Raw genomic sequence first — 14714 nt, 5'->3', positions numbered from 1 at the left:
CAATTTAACACCTGAACATGAACATGAAGTTGCTGAGTCGTGTCCGACTCTTTGTGACCCCATGGACTGTAGCCTACCAGGCTCCTCCGTCAATGGGATTTTCCAGGCAATAGTACTGGAGTGGACTGCCATTTCCTTCTCCAAGGGATCTTCCCAACCCAGGTCTCCTGCATTGTAGACAGACACTTTACCGTCTGAGCCACCAAGAAGTCTAACACCTAAGAATCTCCAAACCTCTCTTAAAACCACAACTACTCATGGAGACCCTCACCTGCCTACATCATAAAAAAAGCAGTAACATAAAAAAAACTTTAATTTCCTTAGGGCAAACCTACAAGCCCACCTGCATCTACATCCATCTTTCTGAAGGGTTGCCTTTCCTTCACCTGTTGTTGAAAGTAGTTCTCAGGATCATCCAGAAACTTGTTAGATATGCAAATTCTCAGGATCAAACACATACCTACTGAATCAAACTGAGGATAAGACCACTGTGCTTTAAAAAGCCCTCCCAGTGATTGTGAAAAAACACAAAAGTTCAAGATATAATGATTTACTACGAGCATATATATATATGCTAGGGCATCCCTGGTAGCTCAGCTGGTAAAAGATTCTGCCTGTAAGGCAGAAGACCCCTGTTTGATTCCTGGGCTAGAAAGATCCGCTTGAGAAGGGACAGGCTACCCACGACAGTATTCCTGGGCTTCCCTAGTGGCTCAGGTGACATGACTGAGCGACTTTTACCTTCATATATATGCTAAGCAGTGGTCCTTGCTGCAAATTAAAATCACTTGGGGATTTTAAAACATACCAGTTTCTAGAGTTGTGAGGTGGGATCTGATTATCAATTCTTATTTTGAAAATGCTCCTCAGGCAATTCTAAACATGTAAGCAGTCTTCAGAATCACTGCAATAAAGGAAGTGTACCTTTCCTTACATTCCATCGAAGACCAATCCTTCCTTCTGTGCTACCCATCCTCTCACTACTTTCTTTCTCCTCCTCAATTTGTCTGCAGGAAATCTCACCCACTTCTAAGGCTTCAACTACCAACTGTGTATGTCAAATTTATATCTCCAACCCAGAATTCTGTGTTCCTAAAGAATCCCACTGCCTGTTTACATTTCTCCTTTGTTTTGAACAGTGTTTCAACTTTACCTGGGAACATAGGCATCTACTTCACATTAAGGGTTTCAGATGCAGACCAACCGAATGTTTACAAAGCATGTGAGGAACTGTAGAGGGGGGAGGAGAGGATGGGATGAATTGAGACAGTAGTACTGAAATATATACAATTACCACAAATTCGCTGTATGATGCAGGGAGCTCAAGCGGGTGCTCTGTGACAACCCCTAGAGGGGTTGGATAGGGTGGGGTGCGAGGTGGGAGGGAGGTTTAAGATGGAGGGAACATATACCTATTCATATGTTGATCCATACGTTGATTCATATGTTGATTTATGTTGATATAAAGCAATTATTCTCCAATTAAAAATAAATAAATTAAAAAAAAATTAAGTTGGGGGGCTTCCCTAGTGGTTCAGTGGTTAAGAATCCACCTGCCAATGAAAGGGACAAGTGTTCAATCTCTGGTTGCAGAACTAAGATCCCACATGCCAAAGGACAGTTAAGTCCACTCACTGCCCATGTCCTACAGAGAAGACCCAGCATAGTTCAACCCCCAAAAAGCTGAGTCAACAGGAAAAATATCTCAACATTTGACAAAAATGCAAATGTTATACAAGAACTCAAACTGAAGAAAAAACTTGAAGAAACCCAATTATTAATGCTATGTTAACAGACAATTCACTAGAGAAATAATACCACTAAGCAAATGTATTGAAATGCTCAATTTTATAAATAAACAAAATTAACAAGTCAGGGCAGTTCAGCCTGTCCATATGTTTACACAAGGAAAACAAAGTAACATAACACAATTTAAGCATAGGGTGATAGAATATCTAATTCAATTCAGTCATCACAAAACATTTAGAGCTTGGAAAAAAAAAAAATCACAAAATGAACTTTAATTTTCCTACTTAAAAGTAAAATGAAATAAAAACATGTCTTATAAATTATAAGGAATTTCCAAATACAAAGAAAAAGAAAAGTTCTTGAAAATATATTAAAAAATTCTGTTTGAGTAGTTCTTTTTAAGGTTCAAACTTCTGTACAGTTTTTCTCCTTCCACTATTAATAAAACTACTGCCTATATGGTACTCCCTGCAGTGCATACTCTTTCACCAAATAGATAAACCAAATACATACTGGGTGTATTCTGAGGTAAGAAAGATGGACAGAGTCAGATTCTCAGGCCAAAAGAACAGAGAATTTATTCTTTCATATGCATATGAGTCTCTCTAATATAAAACCCAAAAAAGCTTTATAGTACCAACTAACTCCCCCAAAAAGTAAATCATAAATACACATGACTGAAGCTAGTACAAATGATAATTATCAAAAGATAATTCAAAGATGAAACTATCACAATGTATCCATTTCTGTAAGAGAATATGCATTTCTAAAGACAAAGAATTTGTAACCGTAAACAATGCTGGATACATGAGAAAAGCCAACTGCACCACAATGGTTTGCTAGTTATGTGTGGGCACTTTTAGCAATCCCATTCCTAGACATATATGCCAAGACAACTCTAATGTGAAAACAGACATGCATCCCCCCACCCCCATACCAGCACTATTTACAATAGCCAAGACACAGAAGCAACCTAAATGTCCATCAACAGATGAATGGATAAACATGTACATATAGACAATGAAACACTACTCAGGCATAAAAAGCAATGAACTAATGCCACTTGCAGCAACATGGGTGGGTGGACCTGGAGACTGTCATACTAAGTGAAGTCAGAAAGAAAAAGACATATACCATACGATGTCACTTATACATAGAATTGTGAACTTCCCAGGTGGTCCAGTGGTCAAGAACTGAACTGCCAATGCAGGGGACATGAGTTTGATCCTTGGTCCAGGGAGACTGCACATGCCATAGGGCAACTAAGCCCTTGCACCACAACTACTGAGCTCACGGGCTGTAACTACTGAAGCCCTCGTGCCCTAGAGCCTGTGCTGCGCAACAAGAGAAGGCACCACAATGAGAAACCTGCTCACTGTAACTAGATGAAGTCCATGGGCAGCAACAAGATGGGTGAAGTTCTGGAGAGCTAATGTACAGCATTATGATTACAGTCAATAATACTGTATATGTATTGCAAAGCTGCTAAGATGTTAAATGCTGTCACCACACTCAAGGTAATGATAATAATGCATGTGATTTGTGGAGGGTTTAGCTAATACTACAGCCATAATCACCATACACCTTAAACTTACACAATATCATATGTCAATAACAACTATTTAAAAAAAAAAAAGAACTACAGACACAGACAAAATGTAAAACCTGAAACTATAAAACTTTTAGAGAAAACATAGGAGAAAATCTTTGCGACTCTGGATTACATTATATAAAGACTGCTTAGTACTCTAAAAGCACAATCTATAGGGAATTCCCTGGCAGTCCAGTAGTTAGGACTCTAAACTTCACTGCTGAGGGCATGGGTTCCATCCATGGTCTGGGAACAAGCCACATGGGGGATGGGGAACACAATCCATAAAGGTGAAATTTCTAAATTGGACTTTTGCCTTTTGAAAGTTCTCACTGTTGAGAATGAAAACACAAGCTACTATCTGGGAAAAAAACATCTGCAAATCATGTATCTGATGAAAGACTTTTATCTAGAACATGTACAGAACTCTCAGACCTAGTAACAGTACAATCCAGTTGTTTTTTAAAGGGCACAGGATTGGACACCAGAGATACATAAGTGGCAAATAAACACATGAAAAGATGCTCAGCATTTCGGTATCATTAGTATTTGGGAAATTCAAATTTAAACCACAGTAAGATACCCCTATACTTCTACTGTACTGGCTAAAACTACAGATTAAACCAAGTGTTGATAAGGATGTGGAAGAACTGGAACTCTCAAAGTCTGCTCATGTGTAAAATGTTATAACCAGTTGGGAAAACAGTTCGGAGGCCCTTAAAGAAGAAAAAACATCCAACAACCATACAATCACAATTCCGCTAATAATGTTTATATGAGAAATGAAAACATATGTCCATATGAAGACTCAGACTTGTACTCTGGTTCATAGTTGCACTGGAAACAACCCAACTGTTTCACCAACAGGTGACTGGAAAACCATGTTGTTGTATATACATAAAAGAAATGAATACCCAAGCAGTAAACAAGAATGAATTACTGGTAAGTGTAACTACATGGATAAATCTCAAAGTGATTATGCTGAAAGAAGCTAGATTTCCAACATATACACTATATACAGAATTTAACTCTGGATGAAAAACATTGCCTTCCATTATCAGTAAACAAAGGATGTTACTGCCATCAAGCCAGCAGCTACAGCTCCCAACGTCATCTGTGCACCCTGAGGGGATTCAGGATAAAGAAAAGGAGGACACTGGCCCAAGACAGTTAAGGTGCATATAAAAGGAATGATTTCAATGGGCCCACACCCTTGAATCATACATAGAAAAACATTAAGTTCATTAACTTGAGATGTCTGGTTTTCTTTAATTAACAGTAATTTTTCGATGTTCCATCTACCTGGGTTTCTTTGTAAAATTTCTATATATCCTGGCTCCTCCCTTACCTCTTTAGACTGATTTCTAAGAGCCACCTGAGAAGCTAACTTCCAGACTTGTCTTCAGTTTTGTCCACCAAATAAAACGTAATTCTCAACTTTTACGTTGTAGTCAACACTACAAAATGCAAACGTATCTATGGTACAGGGAATGGGTAGGGACAGGAGGAATTTTTATTGATATGTTCCTTATCTTGACTGTGGTTAAGTTTCATGATGTGTATATGCAAAATATCAAATAGTACACTTTAAGTATGTACAGTTTATTACTTGTCAATAAAAAATATTTTTAAAAAGATCAAGGCCCTCTAGATTGAAAACAAACAAGAATATTACCATACAAATCTACCAGGGCAAATTAAGGAAGAGAGGGCTTCCCTGGTGGCTCGGACAGTAAAGAATCCACCTGCAAAGTAGGAGACCTGGGTTTGATTCCTGGGTTGGGGAGATCCCCTAGAAGAGGGCATGGCAACCCACTCCAGTATTCTTGCCTGGAGCATTCCATGGACAGAGGAGCCTGGTGGGCTACAGTCCATGGGGTCACAGAGTCTTTAATATTTTGTAATAAACTGGTGATCCAATAAGTAAATTGTTTTCCTGGATTCTGTGAACTGCTCTAGGAAATTAATCAAACCTGACTTATAGCCAGCCTGCCAGTCAGAAGGATGGGTAACAATCTGGACTTTCGACTGGCATCTGAAGTGTTGGGGGGATAAGAGACAGTCTTGTGGGACTGAGCCTGTACTAACCTCTTGGATGTTATGCCCTCCAGGTACCTAGGTCAGAAATGAGTTAGATTTTAAGATACCCGGATAACGGCTCGAGAATCTAATTGCTTGATGTGGGGACTCTCCCCCTACCCCACAAGGCAACCAGAAATGTCAGAAGTAGAATATTAAAAGTATAGGAGACATAAAATAGTGTTTTTAATTTGTACAAGGAAAGAAGACAGGAACAGCAGGGCGGGAAATAGGCTGGTAAGATATGAAATTGGAGAAATCAGTAGGGCTGATAAGGAATAATGAAGAACAATGTAAAAATGGGGCTAATACCGGAGCAAAAGAAAATGTCAGAACATAATAAGCAAGAAATCAACAAACTGCTTTTGTTCCTGGGATTGATAAGAAAGCAGTTTAAGATTCTTGTGGCTATAAAGTTAACCAAAGGACAAAACTAGAAACATAAAAAAAAATCAACTGGAAATGAAAAATAAACACACCTCTTGTCAAACTATGTTGCATACATCATATAATTGAAAGGAATGCTCTTAAGTACTTTCGTTACCAGACAAATCATTTTAAGTTACCTCATTAAGAGCAGAAAATAAAAATCAAATTAAAAAACAGAATAACAACAACTATAAATTCAAGAGCTGACTCTTTTGGAAAAAAATAATATAGAAATTAGCTGAATCACTCTAATTTTAAGTTAAACACTAAGAAGAATGAGATAAATACAATAAAATACACACATGAAGAGAATGCTCTGAAATAAGTATTTTCTAGGAAAACAGAAATTACCAGATTTGGCTCAAAATAAACAGGCAAAAACAATAAAGAAAAAAAAAAAAACAACGTTGTTCAAAAACTGCCCATCCTCAAACAGTGTCTGGCCCAGGTGATTTCACAAGAGAATTCTGACATTAAACAGAGACAAGTCACATGCTATTTACAGTGAACTAAATGCAGGTCTTGGCAAACTAAGGCCTATGGCTGAATCCAGTCTGTGGCCTGTTTTGTAAGGCTTGGAAACCAAGAATGTTTTAAGCTGTGTCCACTCCAGTACTCTTGCCTGGAAAATCCCATGGGCAGAGGAGCCTGGTAGGCTGCAGTCCATGGGGTCGCTAAGAGTTGGACACGACTGAGCGACTTCACTTTCACTTTTCACTTTCATGCATTGGAGAAGGAAATGGCAACCCACTCCAGTGTTCTTGCCTGGAGAATCCCAGGGACGGGGGAGCCTGGTGGGCTGCCGTCTATGGGGTCGCACAGAGTCCGACAGGACTGAAGTGACTTAGCAGCAGCTGCTTTCTAAACCGAAGTCTAAGAATCTATCCTAAAAAAATACTAATGTGCAAAATACACATAGGATATTCACTATGATATGGTATGTGATAAAATTTATTTATAACCTAGGTCAGTCATTAAGTGATCCATATTTTGAAACATTACTGAACTGGAGATATAAGAGCTAAGAATCTGCTCTCACAAATCTTTTCAGTTTGATAACTCAAATAACAGGTAAATAACATCATTTCACATGGTGACAAATACTGTAAATAAAGCCAAACAGGACAACATGAGAAAGTACAAAAGGGTAGAACTAAAGTACTTTGGATCAGTGGATCAGTATCAGCCTCTCTGACTTGAGAGAGAGCTTCTGACTTGAACCTGACAGAGAAGCAGGCAGCTTCAAGGCTTAAGAAAAACAAAGGCAAAGGCCTTCCCATACCGATATGCTAATCATGCTCAAAAACAAAAAAGTGGTGAAGTGGAAGCTATTAAGAGAGGGTTGGCTGGATGACCATTAGCATTTACAATTTTATCTTTGAAGCAAATGAACTCTGAGTAGAGGTTGTCTTTTTGTTTTAAAGATATTCTGGGAGTTCTGGTGATCCTGGGGTTGGGATTCGGCACTGTCACTGCTGTGGCCCAGGTTCAATCCCTGGTGGGGGAACTGAGATCCCCACAAGCCTCTTGGCATGGCCAAAAATATATGTATCATTCTGGCAACAACGTGAAGAACGGATTGCAGGGGCCCATACGTGGAATATGAAGATACCAGACTGTCACAGCCTAGGGACAAGAGATAGGCCATGGCTGAAAAATGGAGCCTAGACACAGGAGTGTAGGAAAGAGGAGTCAAGGACAAGGAGTCAATGATTCAAATTTTACGTTAACACTAAGAAGAATGAAAAAGATTAGCGTGAAAAACTAGACATTAAGTAAGGTGGAAAGACCAGATTTAGAGAAGATGGGGGAAGAAAGAAGCTTCCCAGGTGACGCTAGTGGTAAAGAACCTGCCTAAAAGATATGAGTTCAACTTCTGGGTTGGGAAGATCCCATGGAGGACATGGCAACCCACTCCAGTATTCCTGCTTGGGGAAATCATAGACAGAGGACCCTGGTGGAGAGTTGGACACGACTGAAGCAACTTACCGTGCATGCACAGGGGAAGAAGGCAAAAGAAGCTGGTGAGTTCATTTGACTTTTCCTGATCTGCCTTGTAGTTTACACAACAAATAAAAACCAGAAAAAAGTAATATCCAAATACATGTATAAAAATACTTTGTGTTCATTGAGTACAACACCATTGTCATTATTCCTCCCTATATCGTAAAAGGTCCTTCCAAGTGTGGTAATGAGAAATGCCTCTTCCTTTTGAGCACTGGCATGGGAACCTAACCCACATCAACAATACTGTATCCAAGGGACAACATATCTTCTCTCTGGTGTGCTCTTGCCCTTGGATATTAACTAAAACCTGAAATAATGAAACCTATGTTCTCTTAAAGCCTGCTGGAGTAATTAGTATAGTCTTTGAAATATAATTTAGCAAAGCAACCCTCTACAGGTTACACAGAAACAACAAGTCTTCTGAAATACCTCCCTACTGCTGCAGTGACAATATCCATTCAACAACATTTATAAAATAAATGTGCTGAGAACTAATAAACTGCCAAATGTTGTTTTAAACATTCAGTTGCTCAGTTGTGTCCAACTATTTGTGACCCCACGGACTGCAGCATGCCAGGCTTCCCTGTCCATTACCAACTTCCATGATGCCCCTGTGTTCACGGAACTTTTGACAATAAGTAAATGAAAACATGGAAATGAAAAAACTGGGTAAAGGGACAGCAAAGAGAGGAAAGAGACTTTAGACAGGATGATGAAGGTTTGAAAGACCTCTATGCACAAGGGGATATGAGCTGAGAAAATCCATTTGTGGCTCTCAATGCAGGTTGCACAGACTTATCCAGGAAGATCCTGAAAGATAATATATGTCCAGGTCTCAGTGCTAGACCAGTTAAATCAGAATTTCTGGGGCTAGGTCTGACAATGGCATTCTTTAAAAAGCTCCCCAAGTGTCTCTAAAGGATAGCTATGATTGAAAACCACCAGAAAAACAAAGCAATTCTGATCCTGAAAACAAGGCAGGAGAGGAAGTCAGGTAGACAGAGGTCAAATTTTGCAGAATATTTTAGGCTAAGAAAAAGAGTTATCATCCATGTGTTTGTTCTAAATGCCATGAAGAGCCAATGGAGGAGAAAAAAAAAAAGAAAGTGAAGTCGCTCAGTCGTGTCCAACTCCTTGTGACCCTATGGACTTAAGCCCACCAGGCTCCTCTGTCCATGGGGATTCTCCAGGCAAGAATACTGGAGTGGGTTGCCATTTCCTTCTCCAATCGAGGAGAAAATAATCCAAAAAAAATCTCAATTTCTGAGTAAATGCATGACTGCATTCAGTAGACCCACATCTTGAGTAACAAAAGGGTACAATTGACATAAATTAGTAATTAAAGAAAAAAAAACAACAACCTTGAAGCTGTCTGTTCTAGAGGAATACTCTCTTCAAACTTGCTATCTTCTGATTTCAAAAAAACACATGGACAGTTATGAGAGACCAAAGAACTATATCCTCTATTTGTATCCCTTTTAATTTTGAAAGCTTTTTATCATTTGCATACTATAAAGAATAGTTTTTAGTTTCATGGTGGCCCGGGTTCAATCCCTGGTCAGGAAACTAAGATTCCCATAAGCTGCACAGTGAGGCCAAAATACAAACATACATACATATTTGTATTTAATATATACATACTTTATATGGTTTATACATCATAAACCACAAATATTTGCATTTTCTAGACATAAAACTGATTTTTTTAATTTATATATATATTATATTACTACCCTGTCTACTATGTACTTAAAAGTCTAAATCATTATGATTTGAGGGTCAGTCTGCAAAAACAAAGCTGTGTGAATAATATATCCTCTTTCTCTGTTTAAGGAAAGAAAAAGTGAACATCTAAATTCAAAGTTCTATGACTCTGAGCAAAGCTGGTAAGAAACTAGTTGTTTTCCCCACTGAAATTAGATGTAGCAAAACATGCACCTACATTTTCTAAATTTTGAACAGTAAATATTTTACCTTTTTTGAACAAAAAAAAACAACAAAGTTAAAATGAAAGGAAGAAATGGAGGAGAGTGGAAAAAAAAGGAAGTCAGTGCTTTCAAAGCAGTCTGTTTCCAAAAGGTCTTAAGGGAAATTTGAAAGGCAGCAGCTTACCATAATATAAACATCAACCTTTTGAAATGAAAGAATGGAACAATAATAACACAAATATGGTTTTCATGATAGGATAGGTATTGCAGGCTGAATATTTGTGGGAAAAAAATCTTAAGGGATATCCACACATCAAGAGATTAGGTACCATTTCTAAAATTTCTTCAGTGCCAAAAATTGTTAAGATTCTAAGGTGACTGATTTATAATTACAAAAAGATTTGTAAGTATTCCAAACCAAAAATATTAAGTGATATTTAAAATCTAGTATATTATGGGGCAACATCATACTTTTGCAAATCACCAACCTGCAAAATTCAATTAAATGACAGAATTATAATCTTTCTGGCCTCCATGAGCTTCTAAGTATCCAAGATCTGTTTACCTCTCTTCCCTCATCGTTCTTATGGTGACTGTTTAGTTTCTTTAGGAAACACAGCACAACGTCCCACTCATTTAAATTGTCTAACATTAAAAAGAAACTGCAAACATTGCCAGAGAAGCGCACTGGACGCATTTAACAAACGTTTTATTGAACAAATAAAAGAAGAATATACACTACTAATAGTCAAGTATCACATACAAATATAAAGACCTTATGTGTAAACCATTTTCATTGGTTCCTGTAACTGACATCTGTATCATTTTTCTTCCTATCCCTATACAGGAGAGTTGGTTTTGTCAGTTTTCTATTCTCTATGTGCTTTCCTCTTTGGCCATCTAATCTACTGTTCACTGCTTCAGTAAGGATAATTCCCAACCAAACCCTTCCATCAAGCTACAATCTTTACACATTCATTTTTAATTGTGTATAAAACAAAATATCTTCAATTAAATTTATTGACAGAATTACAAACTAAAAACATCTAATTCCCCCACTCAAGCACAAAAACATTACTCAGTGTCTACTATATTATCAGGCAATACTAGAAACAAATGAAAGAGATATGCTGATCTCCATCAACTAAGTATAGGTTTGAGAAGGCTGGAAAAGATGTTCAAAGAACTGGGAGGAAAGAAAGTCAACTACTAAAATGAGGCATTGAAAACGCAGAAGCAGGTGGAAACCAGGGACACAAGTATTTCCAAGACTGTGGTTTGAAGACTGTTAACAATGAAAAAACCTGGCTTAAAACTCAAAATTCAAAAAACTATGATCATGGCATCACTTCATGGCAAACAGATGGAGAAACAATGGAAACAGTGAGAGACTATTTTCTTGGGCTCCAAAATCACTGTGGACTGACTACAGCCATGAAATTAAAGACTCTTGCTCCTTGGAAGAAAAGCAATGACAAACCTAGACAGCGTATTTAAAAGCAGAGACATTACTTTGCCAATAAAGGACCATATAGTCAAAGTATGGTTTTTTCAGTAGTCACGTATGGACTCTCTGAGAGCTGGACAATAAAAAAGACTGAGCGCTGAAGAACTGATGCCTTAGAATGGTGGTGAAGAGTCCTGAGAGACTCCTGGACTACAAGGAGATCAAACTGCTGCTGCTGCTGCTTAGTCACTTCAGTCGTGTCCGACTCTGTGTGACCCCAGAGATGGCAGCCCACCAGGCTCCCCCGTCCCTGGGATTCTCCAGGCAAGAACACTGGAGTGGGTTGCCATTTCCTTCTCCAATGCATGAAAGTGAAAAGTGAAAGTGAAGTCGCTCAGTCGTGTCCAACTCTTCACGACCCCATGGACTGCAGCCTACCAGGCTCCTCCATCCATGGGATTTTCCAGGTAAGAGTACCGGAGTCGGGTGCCATTGCCTTCTCCACAAGGAGATCAAACTAGTTAATCCTAAAGGAAATCAACCCTGAATATTCACTGGAAGGACTGATGCTAAAGCTGGAGCTCCAATACTTTGGCCAGCTGATGCAAAGAGCTGACTCACTGTAAAAGACCCTGATACTGGGCAAGATCGAAGGCAGGAGGAGAAGGGGATGACAGAGAATGAGATAGTTGGATGGCATCACCAATTCAATGGACATGAGTTTGAGCAAACTCTGGGAGATGGTGAAGAATAGGGAAGCCTGGCATGCTGCAGTCCATGGGGTCACAAAGAATTGGACACGACTGAGCGACTGAACAACGTTTAGCAGCACGTCTAGGAGTGGGGAGTAATGGGAGGCTTTGTAAGCAGCTGGACTGAATAAGAAATCAGAGTTGTGTCAGATAGGTGTAAAGAAAAGGGAGGTAAGGATACTGCCAGAATGATTAGAGTAACATTTCAAGAAAGTCTAAACTTCACAAGAATGAAGAGAAGTTGGAAAAAAATAAGGAGGGTAGAAGGGACTGGAAATTTCAAAAGACTGAATTAAAAACTCTAACAATAATGATTATTTAATGCTTGCTGAATCAAGTTTATTACTGATTGCTTTGTTCATTTATCAACAACAACAACAACAGAACAGGAGAAAGTGTACTATCTGTGTGAGAAAAGTGGAGGCATAGGAGCTTGTCATTTGAATTTAAGTTTACAGGTAATGACAGGGTTTAGATCAAGACATTAAACGTTAAGTACACATAATATGCACTGAGTGTGTACACACATACAACACAGAAAATGGTAAAACGAATACAGTAACAAACCATTAATAGTCAGGGAATATGGATGAACAGATGTGGAAATTCTTTGTATTGTTTTTTAAAATATTTATTTTACTGCGCCAGGTCCTAGCTGCAGCATGTAGGATCTTTGAGATCTTCACTGTGGCATTGAGGACCTTTATGTCGCATGTAGACTCCTAGCGGAGGCATGGAGGATCTAGTTCTCTGACCAGAAATCAAACCCAGACCTCCTGAATTGGGAACACGGAGTCTTAGCCAGCGAAGTCCCTCTTGGAACTATTTTTGCAACATTTTTGGGAGATTAAAGATTATTCCCCCTCCCCTAAAAGAAGCTTTCAAAAAATGTTTATCTGCTTTCCAAAACATGTTCTTCTCCCTGATTTTACCATAACCATTTCCCTTAACCTCTGGTTTAAAACCCTGAGTAATCTTTGATATTTATGTCTCCCATTTCTAACATAAAGAGGGATCCAAGTTCTATATATTCTAACTCGGTAATGTCTCTTGAAGCCAAATTGTTACTTAAATCTGAGCTATAGAGATGCAGAATGTAAAAATATCAGGTTGGATGTAAGAGCTCAAAGCCTAAGTCACCAAAACTTACTAATAAAGAAATAACTTTAATAAAACTCATAATATAGGAAGTGGTGACTTGATGTCAAAGCCAGTAACCAAGGCAAACTCACCATATGAAAATCAGAACTCAATTTTCATTACAGAAAATATAAACATCAAACATGGAATAATAAATATCATTTAAAATATGTAATAATAAATATCATTTGAGATTAAGAGATTTTTAAAGATTCAAGTTTTCATTATCAAAACTTACTGTATTATAATAGAGTTGAATATCAAGGATAAAAAGTTAAAGCAACAAGACAGTGATATCTCAATCAACAAATGTATTTCAACCATTGTAAAAACATCATTTTGAAGTATATTAATGCAAAAAGCATAAGAATCAATGCACTGCTGCTGCTACTGCTGCGTCACTTTAGTTGTGTCCGACTCTGTGCCACACCATAGACGGCAGCCCACCAGGCTTTCCGTCCCTGGGATTCTCCAGGCAAGCACACTGGAGTGGGTTGCCATTTCCTTCTCCAATGCATGAAAGTGAAAAGTAAAAGTGAAGTCACTCAGTCATGTCCGACTCTAGCGACCCCATGGACTGCAGCCTACCAGGCTCCTCCATCCATGGGATTTTCTAGGCAAAAGTACTGGAGTGGGGTGCCATTGCCTTCTCTGAATCAATGCACTATAGACTGTAAAAGGAGGGGTGACTACTAACTGAATTGTGTCTCCCCAAAATTCACATGGTGAAGCCCTAAACACCAATTAACATCAGGTATTTGGAGCTGGTACCTTTGGGAGGTAACTAGGGTTAACTGAGGTGATGAGAGTGAGCCTCATACGGGCTTAGTACTCTACAAGTACTATAGAATGGGAACATATATATACGTGGGTTAGAATGGGACAAACGTAGAATGGGAAAGACAAGAGATCTCTTCAAGAAAATTAGATACCAAGGGAACATTTCATGCAAAGATGAGCACAATAAAGGACAGAAATGGCACAGACTTAACAGAAGCAGAAGATATTAAGAGGTGGCAAGAATACACAGAAGAACTGTACAAAAAAGATCTTCATGAGCCAGATAATCACAATGGTGTGATCACTCACCTAAGCCAGACATCCTGGAATGTGAAGTCAAGTAAGCATCACTATGAACAGAACTAGTAAAGGTGATGGAATTTCATCTGAGCTATTTCAAATCCTGAAAGATGATGCTGTGAAAGTGCTGCACTCAATATGCCAGCAAATTTGGAAAACTCACTGGTGGCCACAGGACTGGAAAAGGTCAGTTTTCATTTCAATCCCAAAGAAAGGCAATGCCAAATGTTCAAACTACCCCACAACTGCACTCATCTCACACACTAGCAAAGTAACGCTCAAAATTCTCCAAGCCAGGCTTCAATAGCACATGAACCAAGAACTTCCAGATGTTCAAGCTGGATTTAGAAAAGGTAGAGGAACCAGAGATCAAATTGCCAACATCTGTTGGATCATACAAAAAGTAAGAGAACTCCTGAAAAACATCCACTTCATTGACTACCCTAAAGCCTTTGACTGTGTGGATCTCAACAAACTGGAAAATTCTTAAAGAGAAGGGAATCCCAGACCAC

General features: G+C 38.7%; 1 protein-coding gene across 6 annotated transcripts in view; it reads right to left on the bottom strand.

The window, feature by feature from the left end:
* The window catches only part of PRRC2C (proline rich coiled-coil 2C), a 96397-nt gene that overhangs the window by 69803 nt on the left and 11880 nt on the right, over window positions 1–14714 (bottom strand). The window lies entirely within an intron of this gene.

This window comes from Bubalus kerabau, chromosome 5 (genome assembly GCF_029407905.1).
Source record: "Bubalus kerabau isolate K-KA32 ecotype Philippines breed swamp buffalo chromosome 5, PCC_UOA_SB_1v2, whole genome shotgun sequence".
In the NCBI taxonomy this organism is placed as follows: domain Eukaryota; kingdom Metazoa; phylum Chordata; class Mammalia; order Artiodactyla; family Bovidae; genus Bubalus; species Bubalus kerabau.
The sequence above is the reverse complement of the archived record's forward strand: the minus strand, read 5'-3'. Positions and strand labels throughout refer to the sequence as shown.